This window comes from Peromyscus eremicus, chromosome 16_21 (genome assembly GCF_949786415.1).
Source record: "Peromyscus eremicus chromosome 16_21, PerEre_H2_v1, whole genome shotgun sequence".
In the NCBI taxonomy this organism is placed as follows: domain Eukaryota; kingdom Metazoa; phylum Chordata; class Mammalia; order Rodentia; family Cricetidae; genus Peromyscus; species Peromyscus eremicus.
This window is the reverse complement of record NC_081432.1, coordinates 36,565,233-36,577,900: the sequence shown is the minus strand read 5'-3', so window position 1 is coordinate 36,577,900 and position 12,668 is coordinate 36,565,233. Positions and strand designations below refer to the sequence as shown.

Sequence of the window (12,668 nt, the reverse complement as noted above, 5' to 3'; positions counted from 1 at the left end):
CACTGGAATAGAAAAAAAAAGTAGCTTCAATAATTTGCCCAAATTCATTCTTTGAACCTGAATTTGCATCTAGTCCATGAAACTAACACCCATAGCAAACTGCCTCCTCTCAAGGGAACAATATGAAATACATACTCAATGGCTCAGGTCCATTTTAATGTTCCCTTTGGTGTTCCTTGAAAGCAAAATCTTATTATGAGTTTAACTGGTACTTCTGCAACTAATCTCATTGTGTATCCTCCTAGCTTCTAAAGCATCACAGTATTCTTTCCTTCCAGGCTCTCTAATAATCTCGTTGGCACTGGTCCTACTTCCCTGACAAGATTATCAGCACTTTGGAGACAGGACATGACACGTACTTACTCTGCAGTGCCCATATCCTTCAGTATAGTAGTAGGCATGCATGGGAGTACACATGCACATGCTTGTGGGCTGTTTCCTCTCTCTCAGTATTAAATGTCCTCCAGAATCTGATGTTTCAACCCAAATAAGTAACTAACAGGGTTTACCATCTAGACTTCCCTTGAGTCAGGCTGTGAAGGACCGTAGTTCCTTTGCAGTCTGCCCTGTCCCCTAGTTTCCTAATTCAAATCCAACTTTCTTCCACAAGATGCTTTCCCTGTGTAACCCTTCCAGGCCACACTTCTTGAAATCATGTTTTGCAATTCGAATTCAATGTCTGTGTATAAACCTCAAATTGTAAGCAGTTGAAAAACAGCCAGAACTGTGCTTTGCATTTGCATCAAGTGTATATTATAGAAATTTTATCCCTACCTTTTCTTCAATTCAGTTCTCTGACTCTAATTTATTATTTGGGAAAATTTATAAACCAAAGATAATTTTCACTAGTTTAAGAAAATGAGGCCGGGCGGTGGTGGCTCATGCCTTTAATCCCAGCACTCGGGAGGCAGAGGCAGGCGGATCTTTGTGAGTTCAAGGCCAGCCTGGTCTACAGAGCAAGATCCAGGAAAGGTGCAAAGCTACACAGAGAAACCCTGTCTCGAAAAACCAAAAAGAAGAAAAAAAAAAAAAAAAAAGAAAAGAAAATGAATTAGAGGCTGTAGGTCCTTTAAAGATGATAAATTATGTTAGTACACACAGGCTAGTCTTGCTCCTCCCAACTAATGCTCCCCCAAACAATGTTAAAATTTATAAGCTAGAGAGAGGTACATCCACAATGGGTCAAAATATAGAGAACAATTGACCATGGGGTGCCCAACCCTAATGGACACATCTAGACAACACAACCCCTACAATGAAGGAAGGCTCAAGGAATGCAGCAGAAGAGTGGGTGGGAAAATGAGGAGAAGCAGAGGTCCAGGACACCTGCTGGAGATGCTGTCTTCTATACATGTATGACAGGGACATTCCACTGATGAAATCTTAACAATATGGCTGCCTAAACAAAACCAGCACCATGACTCTATCAGTCGGCATGTCAACATAGATGGGAAAACCCCAGTCCTGAAGAGCTGTATCAGTTAATGAGTGCCAAGAGGGAGAATCCGTTTTCTCCATGGATGAACCCTTTGAAAGAAACACTATCCAATCCCAAATAGTCAGTCCTAAACACATATATATATATGAGCAACACTAAATGAACTCTGCAGGTTATATATGTGTGTGTGTGTGTGTATATATATATATACACACACATACACACACATATGTGATATATGTATCTCAATGATCATTAAAGAGACCATCAATTAGAGAGGGAGTGGAGGAGGAACAGAAAGAGTTGGGAAGGAGAGAAGGAAGGATAGAAATAATGTAAATACAGTACCCATGTATGAAATTTTAAAAAATTAAATTAAAAAATATTCTAATAAACACTAAAAAACAAACGAATAACTTCCACTAAGAAATCTTTAGGGAAACAGAAGACTGCCAGAACTGGCAGATAAGAAAAAGTGAGGGGCAAAGGGCAGCTTAGAACTGAAAATCAGAGACTATGGTATGGGAAGGTTGTCCGGACTTAAGCAAGGAGAGCAACTCCTTAACCAAGTGTAGAAAGGCTTAGGATTTCCAACTTTTCTCTCAGGTCTTCCAAAGTTTTGGGTCTATATGTTGCAAGCTAGGAAGGTACTCTTGCTCAACTATACTTTGGCCTACACACTGTCGCAAGAGTACTGACGAACATGGGTCAGCCAAAAGGGAGAGGGGTGTGTGTGTGTGTGTGTGTGTGTGTGTGTGTGTGTTTTCTATCTTGGGATCATCTCTCTTCCCAAATTAACAAAAAATCAACATGGAACAAGGACTGACATTCTGTCCTTAACACAGATTGTAAGATAGCAGCCCATAAACACAGAAAATAGAGTACCATACAGTGTGCCCACAGACAGCAACTCCTTCCCTAATGGGACACTGTATCTCTAAGAGCATCAGACTTCCCTTTCATTAACATTTGGCCATGACCAGCCATGAAACACATGACTTGTAACTATTTTATCTCACTGTGTGGGTCATGTTATTTTCTTGATGGTTATCAATTGGAGCACACATTTTAAAATTGTAATTAAAAATTAATTATGTATTCTAAGTTATAAATTTGTCCTTCTGTTAGTTGTACATCTTAATTTCTATCTTAAAAATAATTATAATGGACACATACAAAAATGTTTTCTTCCAATAGCTTATAGCTTAGCTCCATTACATTTACATTCAGTTGCATGATATATCTAGCTCTGGAATGCATTCTTGAATTAATTTTGTATGGTATAATGTACAGGTTGAATTTCACTCTTGCACATAGACACCAAGTGGTCCCAGCATCATTTGTTACAAAGAATAAGCTTCCCCTATTAGGTTGTCTTAGCATCACTGTCAAAATCAACCGTCAATACACTTAAGGATCAGTTTCTGCAATCCAAGTTCTTTTGCAATTATCTATGTATTTATCCTTATGGATGTGTTCCAAGTACCCTTGCTTTGTAGAAAGCCTCTGAAAATGGAGGGCAAGCAAAACGGTTCAGCAGGTGAAGGCACCTTGGGCCCAGCCTGACAACTTGAGTTCAATCCTTAGGATCCACATGGTGGATTGGGAGAAGCAAGACATTTCAGTTGTCCTCTGACCCTCACATGTGTGCCCCACACAAATAAACAGAATTTAAAAAAAAAATTCTGATATTGCAAAGTGTGCTTTCTTCAACTTTAGTTTACTTTAAGAATTATTTTGGATCAGACTGTTCTGAATCCTTATGTCTGTGAATTTTAAGACTATCAATTTCTATTTTAAAAAAAAGCGCAGTTAAAATTCTGATGAAGATTGTATTAAATCCACAGATTGGCCAGGCGGTGGTGGCGCACGCCTTTAATCCCAGCACTCGGGAGGCAGAGCCAGGCGGATCTCTGTGAGTTCAAGGCCAGCCTGGGCTACCAAGTTAGTTCCAGGAAAGGCGCAAAGCTACACAGAGAAACCCTGTCTCGAAAAACCAAAAAAAAAAAAAATAATAATAATAATAAAATAAAAAAAATAAAAATAAAAAAAAATCCACAGATTAACTTAGAGGTCTGTGGTCTTAATTTGTGTCTTCTAATTCATGAACATCTCTGAGATGGCTTCCTATTTACTTAGTTCTTTAGTTTCTCTTGATCATGATTTTTGGTTTTCTGTAAGTCTTATTGCCTTTGTTAAATCTATATTTAAGAATTTTGTTCCCTTCGATGCTATTATAAATGGAATTTCTCCTCCTCCCCTACCCCAGCTTTTGATGCAGGGCCTCTATTGATCCAGCCTACCTTTGAACTCATGCTTCCCCTACCTGAGTGCTGAGTTACAGGCATGTGTCACTACATCTGGCTGAAACTGTTTCTCTTTTCAAAGACTTTTCACTGTTACTGAACAAAAATATTGTTTATTTGCACATTTTGTTCTTGCATTCAGTACCTATTAAACTTCTTCTAGTAGCCTTTACTTTATATATTATATTTAGGGTGGGTATCTAGTCCATAGAACAGGGAACACTTGCAAGTGGAGATGCTTGCTTCTTTTCCCATGAGTGCCATTTGATTTTTTTCCCCCTACTTTATTGCCTGAATCAGAATGAATAGGATGCTGAAGAAAGGTGACAAGAATCCTGTCTTGCTCTTGATGCAGGGGACAGTTTCATCCTTTCAGCATTCTGCATGCTGTCAACCTTGGGGTTTCACAGGTCGTCTTTATTAGGTTGGAACATTCCCTTCTGTTCTTGGCTTGTTGAGAATGATTAAGTAGACTGTATTACTTCTACTACATTACTGATACGACCTAATGTATTCCTTTATTCTCTTAGAATAATATTTGCTGGTAGTGAATGATTATTCTTACATATTAGTGAGTTGTTTGTCAGCACTCTGTGGAGGACTTCTGGACCCATATTCAGAAGGATGTTTGTTTGTAGTGTGTGCTTGTTTTCCCAACAGTATCTGGTTTGGAATTGGGGCAATAAATCAAACATACCATATTAAAAAGGAACCTGCCTTCCATTATTTGTGCCACAGCTTGCTTTCTAGGAAGTTTTTGTTGGACTGATTTAAGTTGTTTGGGTTTTTTTTTTCATACATGTATTCAAAACTTTTGTTTTTGAATTTTGATTTTATTCATTTTTTTCTATAAAATATAAGTGAATGGGTATATGGCTGTGTTGCAACAGCTTTTGGGAGGATACAGCAACAACTGACAGTGTGAGCAGGGAGACACATAGAGCCAGATGGCAATACAGAAAGACTCAGCCCTCCTTAGCCCGCCAGGGCACCACCTCATCAGAACATAGAACAACTCTTTTCTGAGAAATCCAGAAGCTAGTTAGCATGCCTTTCCTAGAAAAACAGAAAGCAGGCATGCTGAAGCTGGCAGGCCACCAAGCCTCCCCTGGCACAGTGCAGCACAATGAGCGGCTTCTGGTTTCTTCTAGGAAGGAAGAGAGAAGACTGGACTGCAGGGACAAAGTTTTCACTGTCCAACGGGCTACTTGAGACAGATTTCTATCTTGCCTGAATCTAGGAGCCACAGATAACAAAATGTGGTTTAGACTAACCATACAGATATATTATGTGGCATGCAGTGCATTGGTATATAAAGTTAACAAATCATATAAGAATATTCATGCAACTTTTCACACATCTGAAATCTCTTGAAATTAAAAAAAAAAACAGGCAGTTAAGTTCAGAAGCAGGAAAAACTAACACACTATTTAGTGGTCTATGTATAGACAGTGTAACTATTTATTAAGAAATTTAGAACTGATCATACAAATTCAGGAGAGTTGTTAATTCTGGGAGACAATAGAATTGGTCAGAGCGTATACAGTGCTCACTAGCATCCTATTTTTCAAGCTGTGTGGCATGACACATATAAAATATGTATATATCATGTATCTTCTGTATATATACTTTCCATTCAGAAAGTAAAATGTTAAAGTGTGGTGATATTGTGTCCCCCAATATACTGTGCACCTTAATAAACTTATCTGGGGTTAGAGAACAGAACAGCTGCTAGATAGACATAGAGGCCAGAAAATGGTGGCATACACACCTTTAATCCTAGCATTCTGGAGGCAGAGATCCATTCGGATCTCTGTGGTTCAAAGTCACACTGGAAACAGCCAGATATGGTGACACACACCTTTCCTTTAATTCCAGGAAGTGATGGCAAGAAGCAGAAAGGTATATAGGGTGAGAAAAATAGGAACTAGAGTCTGTTAAGCTTTCAGGTTTTTAGTAGCAGTTGAGCTGATCCATTTGGATGAGGACTCAGAGGCTTCCAGCCTGAGGAAACAGGATCACCTGAGAAGTTGTCGAGGTGAGGTTAGCTGTGGCTGGTTCTCTCTGATCTTTCAGAATTACCCCAATACCTGGCTCCCATGTTTGTTTTTATTAATAAGACCTTTAAGATTCATGTTACATTAAAGTAATGAAAGTACTCTGAATCTTATTTAGTCATTCCTGTGTATGATACAATGCCCCCATAACAAATCTGATTTAAAGTGTGCTAATAAATGCTACTTAAAATATCAGAGACCTTATTAGCTAATCATTATTATGACAAAGTACAGTTAATTGCCCAACTAGAAATGAAAGTGTTTCCTTATAAACTTGCTAACTTTCTCATTAGAGCTTGCTGATTTTTCTTCCTCTCATCACTGATTTTTTTTTTTTTAAAGCAACATACTTCAAATTTACTAGTTGGTGGTAAGAATTTCATGTGCTCAACATATTTCATAATTTCCAATTAATCATATTCTGTATTATCTAAATAAAAATCTAATTTAATACTTCTTACTCCTTCCTTTTGAAGCTTAATCTACAGTTGAATTTTAAACTCAACATTTTCTGTCATTTCTGGAATGGAGTAAGAGCATGTCCTTTGCATACTATCAAACAAACACGCACACATGTGCGCTCTCCCTCTCTAATTATAGAAATAAGAACTCTGAACTGTCTTTCAGAAACATTTAACCAGTTGCCTTTTTAAGTTCTGATAATGGTTTGGCTGGCATCTGAGAATCTCTTCAGGGTGCTGCTGTGGAGCTTTGCTGTGGATGAGGTCAGATGTACTCTGGTACCCTAGAGGCCTAAACCAAACTCTGCTTTCTGAGAGTGACAGAAGTCCCCACTTTGCAGAAGCAGAATGGTAGGAGAGAGAAAGTCTCTCCAAGGTTCCCACTGAGGGCTGATGACCTTGTTTGATCAGCATTCACTAGAGGGCTCTGACCACAGAATACCTGCAGCTAGACACCCACAAAAAAGGAGCGCTTCTGCTTTACACAGGGAAGCAAAACCCAGGCTAAAATCATTTCACAGCTTATAGCTCAGGCATCAGGAGGAAGTCTACAAAAATTCTGTAGCTTAACTGTGTCGACATGGTTTAGAAGAACCAAATAAGTCCCTTACTCCTCAAACAAGGTGTGTCCAACCCACTGAAATCCTCTCACCTGTGGTAGAGACTAGAACCCTGTATTAACTGGGTCATAGACCCCAGATGGGGACACAGGATCATGAACAATTAAGGAAGCAGGTACAGGCCCAACAGAAACTTCTAACTATGGTCATAATGCAGCAAGGAGAAATTGTATAAATATGGTACAGTATAGAAGAGAAGTCTTCCTCAGCATTACAGGCATGTAAGTAGAACAGTGTAGGAAATAAACACATTCTCCTTATATCCTGAAAGACCACCATGTGTACTTTTCTATTTAAAAAAAAAAGTTGTTACTCTATAATTCAAACAGACTGCAGGCTAAGTGGCTGATGATCATTTTCTCCTGCATTTGTCCAACTTTAGTACAACCAATCTCATCTAAGATAAAAAGACAAAGACAGGGTATAAGATGGACAGGTACTTTAAGATCTCTTTCAAACAGGGCTGTGGATAGCTTGCTATATGGCAGGGTTCAAGGAGACAAGTGTGGCAGTTCAGGAGCCTGGGAGAAGGAGGTTGACCAGCTAGAGGGTTGATTCACAACTTTGCTGTGCCTGGCTTTGTCCTCTTCTTGAGTCATCAAGGAGGGAAGGTCCTGGGCCAATGAGTAGAGATGAACCTTGCTGAGAGAAGGGTTATGGGAATTAGGAGTAATGAGGACAGAGAGAAGATGGCAGGAGGAACACCAGCTGGCTACTGTAGGCGTGCATGTTCACATAAGACAGACTTTCTCAAGCTCTGGGCAGTCCACACCACAAGAAGTAGAGGGTACCATTGTAGGAAGAGCCTTCTCTGTCCAGTCTGTCCTCTGCTCTCGGTGAAACAAGAGAACTCTGGACCATGAAAAGTGAATGCTTATTTGTCAACAGGCAACACATTCCTTCACTAAACTACACCACTACTACAAGTTCTGTAGTTAAAGACAACAGCCACTCATCACTGTACTACTTTCTAAGATGGGTTGGTTTACCTGCTCAGGGTTTCACAGGGCTTCTGAAAATTATTAGCAGGCTGCATTCTCAGGCACAATACAAAGCCCACAGCTAATGCATTTAATTGGTTGGCACAGCTCATGCTGCTCTAAACCTCCTGCCATTTAGCTCCTCTATTTTAAAACCAGCACAAAGAAACCTTGCACTAGGTCCCTCTCCTTTAAATGGCCAACATTCAGCTCCTGATTCTCAAGCCAGACTTTGAAGGCTTTGGATCTAGATAGGTCTGGCCCACCTAGACAGCTCTCCATTTTAAAGGCCATGTGATTTCGAACCTAGTTACAGCAACACTTGCATGAGTGTTTGACTGTAAAGTTAAGAGGTGTATATAGGTATATTAGAAGCCTGAAATTCTGCCGATCATTTTACAGTTCTGTCTACCACAAGCAGCATGTGTGATCTTGGCTAGACAAGTTGAATTTAAAAATAACACTAAACAGATGCCCAGCCCCTTGCCAATGCTGGTCCTGTTTGTTTCCATTATTGGCTGCTCCAGACAGAGAAGTCAAAGGGAACACTGGGAGGTATTTCCAGATGAACACAGCTGAAGCCATCAAACACTTATTCTCTGTGCTTCAAAACCAGAACAAATGAAGGTCCAGACTCTAGAGTGTCAAGTAGAGGAGTCTAAGGCTCCAAAGAATTGGGAGGAAACCTCTAGGAAATGGAGAGTAGCTTGGAAAGTAAGCTGCAATTGTGTGGTCAGTGGCGCATTTCCTATGTCCCAGTAAGATGACACTGCAGGAGCAGGAAACAGCTGCACAGACGGCCTCCCAAATGTCCTCAGACACACCTTATGAGTGGCACTAATACAGCATTCATGAACAGCCATGAGCAGGAAGCTGGTCCAAATCAGCTCAGCACTTCGTACCACTCAATCACCACAAAACCCTCCAGTCCTCACCAGCACATGTCATAAACCCTGTGGGAAACTAAGAATTAGAAGCGGAAAAACTACAAGGCACCAAACAACTCTTGGAAAAAGGAGGCTCCTTGAATTTCCTGAAATACCAAATGGTAACTGGGGAGAAATACCTTTCATACATTGGATTTCTTTTGACAAGACTCCTATTTCTAGCAACAACGTATTCAATGTACACATTAAAGCCAGTTAGTAATGATTTTAAACTGAAGATTTGAAGCCAATTCTTTCTGCACCTAATAATTATATAAACCAAAGAATTCAGTGAATCAAGTTTCTACCCCAAACATCTTTTCTGTTTACAATAAATGTTTGAAAGAAAGTTGTTGTTATGGAAACAGAAACATTTAAGAACACTGCATAAATAATTTGGGGGAGAGGGGAGGAAGGGAGGTCGGCAGTACCCAGATTGCTGCAGAGCATTATTTGGAAACCAGAAAGGAGACAGAAATAGGAGGGAGTAGAAATTAAACATCAAAGATAAATTTAATTTTGAAAAAAGAAAGCCAAGCAAAGCCTATTGGGGGCTGGAGACACGCTTAGGAGCACTTGTTCCTCTTGCAGAGGACTTGGGTTCAGTTTCCAGAACCTAAACCCTTAAACAGTGGGTCATATCATTTGTGACTCCAGTTTCAGGGGATCCAATGCCTTCTTCTGACCTCTTCAGGTACCAGGCACATATGTGGTTCACATTTATAAATGCAGGCAAAACACTAATACATGTACATTTAAAAAAACCAAAGCACAAAGGTCCATTTCATCAGACTGTTAATTTGATGCATGTACTGTGAAATGAATGTTAGAGGATAGTAGAGAAGACCACAGTAGTGACAGCAGTTAGTACCAGGGTTCCTAGGAAGCAGCAAGGTAATAATATCTCATTACAGCCTCACTAAGGGGCCTGAAACTAGAAGACGTCATGGGCAGTCAAAAAAGGAACTCCACTTTTGATATTAGCTTGCTGGCAGTTTTCACTGATCCTCCCCATTCCCTCCAGCATCACAGCTGAGCAAGGGGCAAAAAAGACTCTGCACACCCTTATGGCTAATGAGAAGACAAGAGTCCACACCACTTCCACCACTGCTGCCTCTTCCACCTTAACCCAAAGACAGTAAGAGCCAAGCAGGTCTCCTATCTTTCCTTTCTCCAGCAAAGGTTCTCTGACTTGTTTGAGGGCCTGCTGTGCTTTCTCCAGAAAGCTTCGTTACGTTAGGACAGATATATGCCCTTAACTTAGGATGACCGGAATTCTGTTTTCCCTTTTTAAACTTTACAGTGATGCAGAGGTCGTGTGCATTCACTAGAAACTAGACTCTGATCCTGGATCTCTTTCTGGGCTACAGCTATGCGGCCTAGCCTTTCTCAGGATGCTGGGCAGCAGAAGGCAGACACAGGTCTTGGTCAGCCACTGTCATGAGAGGACAGCTATCAATATGCCCAGCATATTACTTTAGAGCACTGAGGTTCTCTGTGATTTTTTTTGGGGGGGGGCAGGTAACCTGGCACAGCCATATCTGAATGGAATGGCAGAAGTCATAAAGCCAGCACAGCTGCCTGACAAAGATCCAGCAGAGCTGAGCCCCATGATGGCTGCCATGCCACCTTTGGTTTTCATCTCCACCTGTTACATACTTGCGGCACTTTTAATATTTGTACAATTTGGGGATATTGGATTGATAGAAAATTTCTTATGAATCATTTATGCCTTCTTCCAGGAATGCTGCTTCTAAGCTTCCCCAGGACAGTCCTGAACATACTATTCCCACCCCCACCCCACTTTTAGGGAGATATCCTTATCTACTTGAAGGTCTTCCTTATGCCTTGGAGGTTATGACACATAAAGAAGCCAGAGGTCTCTTCATGAGGCTATGAGACATTCTTGAAACATCTGTCCCTGTACTTACTCAGGAACAAGATAATCAAAACAAAGTAAACTTACAAGGTCAACAAGATTCAGTTGGCTAGAGTCGGCCACAGTTCAGATTACAAGCCCCTTCCCACTCTACACTCAGACAAATGATGTGGCATATACAGTAACAAAGTTAGATTAACTGAAGTACCTCTGCCCTACACGGAGACTTATACTGATGAGCAAAGAACGGAGTGGAAAGATGATAAAAGTACGAGACATCAGGACCTCTCTTTTTTAGAAAAGTTAGCACATGCAGAGCCGCTGTGGTGTCAAATGACCAAGGAACAACAGAATGCCAGGATTAGACATATAGACAAACTCTATAAAATATAAACATTGTATTATGCCAGAATCTGAATAATCACTGCAGCAGCTTTGGCCTGAGACTTTGCTTGGGCACTGTGACCATTAAGAGTTAATAATACACTGTTTAGGGCATGGCAATATGCCTGGGCTGGCTTGAAGATTTTGTTTTGGTCTAATGTCGTTGTACCCACAAAAGCTACCAGCCTGAGAACAAGCTGTCATATACCTCTAGATTCTTAAATATTGGGTTACAGGGTTAACGAGTAAGAATAACTCTGTTTATCAATGATGTCAAAACTTGAGGAAAAATAATTGGAAATGATAACTCTGTTCTGTTACAGTTTATTAATGATGACTAAAATATGAGCAAGAGGAAGTGAAACACATGTCCAAAAACAAAAACGGTATGATCTATATTTTGGAACATCATGAATGTATCCCTGCTTACTAAATTCTGTATAAATAAAGAAACACTCTGGCTGCTAGTCAGTCAGGCTGCAAGATTCTCCCCACTACCATGGCCTGGGCTCACTTCCTTCCCCCATGGAATCTTTACATCCTCTGCTGGGACCTGTCCACTGCCGGGGATGGCTCCCATCAGAGTGGGACAAGACATATAAAGATATGTTTCCTCTCTGTCCATCTCTCTTAAAATGAAACTAAGAAGTGTCCCATGTCTGATTCCTCCCATTGCCACTCCTGCATCCTATCTTCAGACTGTGCCCTCATCTGGAGCTGGACTCTGGCAGTAACCCAATTGTTACTTCAGTTCTTGAGCATGAACTCTGTACATGGCAGTGCTGCGTTACAATGTCAAAATGTTGAACACAGAAGTGCTGGGGGCTGTGTTTCCAGTGTTTCTGGATAGAGGAGTATAACAGATTCCATTAGATATTTAGCACACCATAAAACAGACTTCGTGCTGGATGATTTTGCTTAAGTGTAAATTAATGTAAATGTTCTAAGCACATGTAAGGGAGCCCAGGCTGGTCCAAGGATGTGATTCAGTGGTGGAGAGTGTGCTTAGTGTATGCAAAGTTCCAGCTTCAAACCCAACTCCAAAAGGAACTAAAAACAATACACAAAATACAGAAAAAGACAAAGGGAGCTATGTTACTATTAGTATGTGTCTTACTTTAGGTTTCTATTGCTGTGATGAAACACCATGAGCAAAGCAACCTGCAGAGGAAAGGGTTTATTCAGCCTATGCTTCCACATCACAGTTCATCATCAAAGGAAGTCAGGACAGGAACTCAAACAGGGCAGGAACCTGGAGCCAGGAGCTGATGCAGAGGCCATGGAGGAGTTCTGCTTACTGGCTTGCTTACACGGCTTGCTTAGCCTGATTTCTTATAGAACCCAGGACCAACCGCCCAGGGATGGCACCACCCACAATGAGCTGGGCCTTCCCCTATCAATTACTAATTAAGAAAATGCCTACAGGCTTGCCTACAGCCTGATCTTAAGGAAGCATTTTCTTAATTGAGGTTCCCTCCTCTCAGATGACTTCAGCTTGGGTCAAGTTGACATAAAACTATCCAGCATAGAGTACTAATTACATTTTCAAATCAATGACACTTAAACTTATGCTAGGTTAAGAGAGAACCATACAAAGATTACAATATAAACCACAAT

The 12,668-nt window shown here is 40.6% G+C and overlaps 1 protein-coding gene across 2 annotated transcripts in view; it reads right to left on the bottom strand.

Moving 5' to 3' along the window:
- Nucleotides 1-12,668, bottom strand: part of Tmem131 (transmembrane protein 131) — a 167,584-nt gene that overhangs the window by 72,785 nt on the left and 82,131 nt on the right. The gene's annotated exons all lie outside the window — the stretch shown is intronic.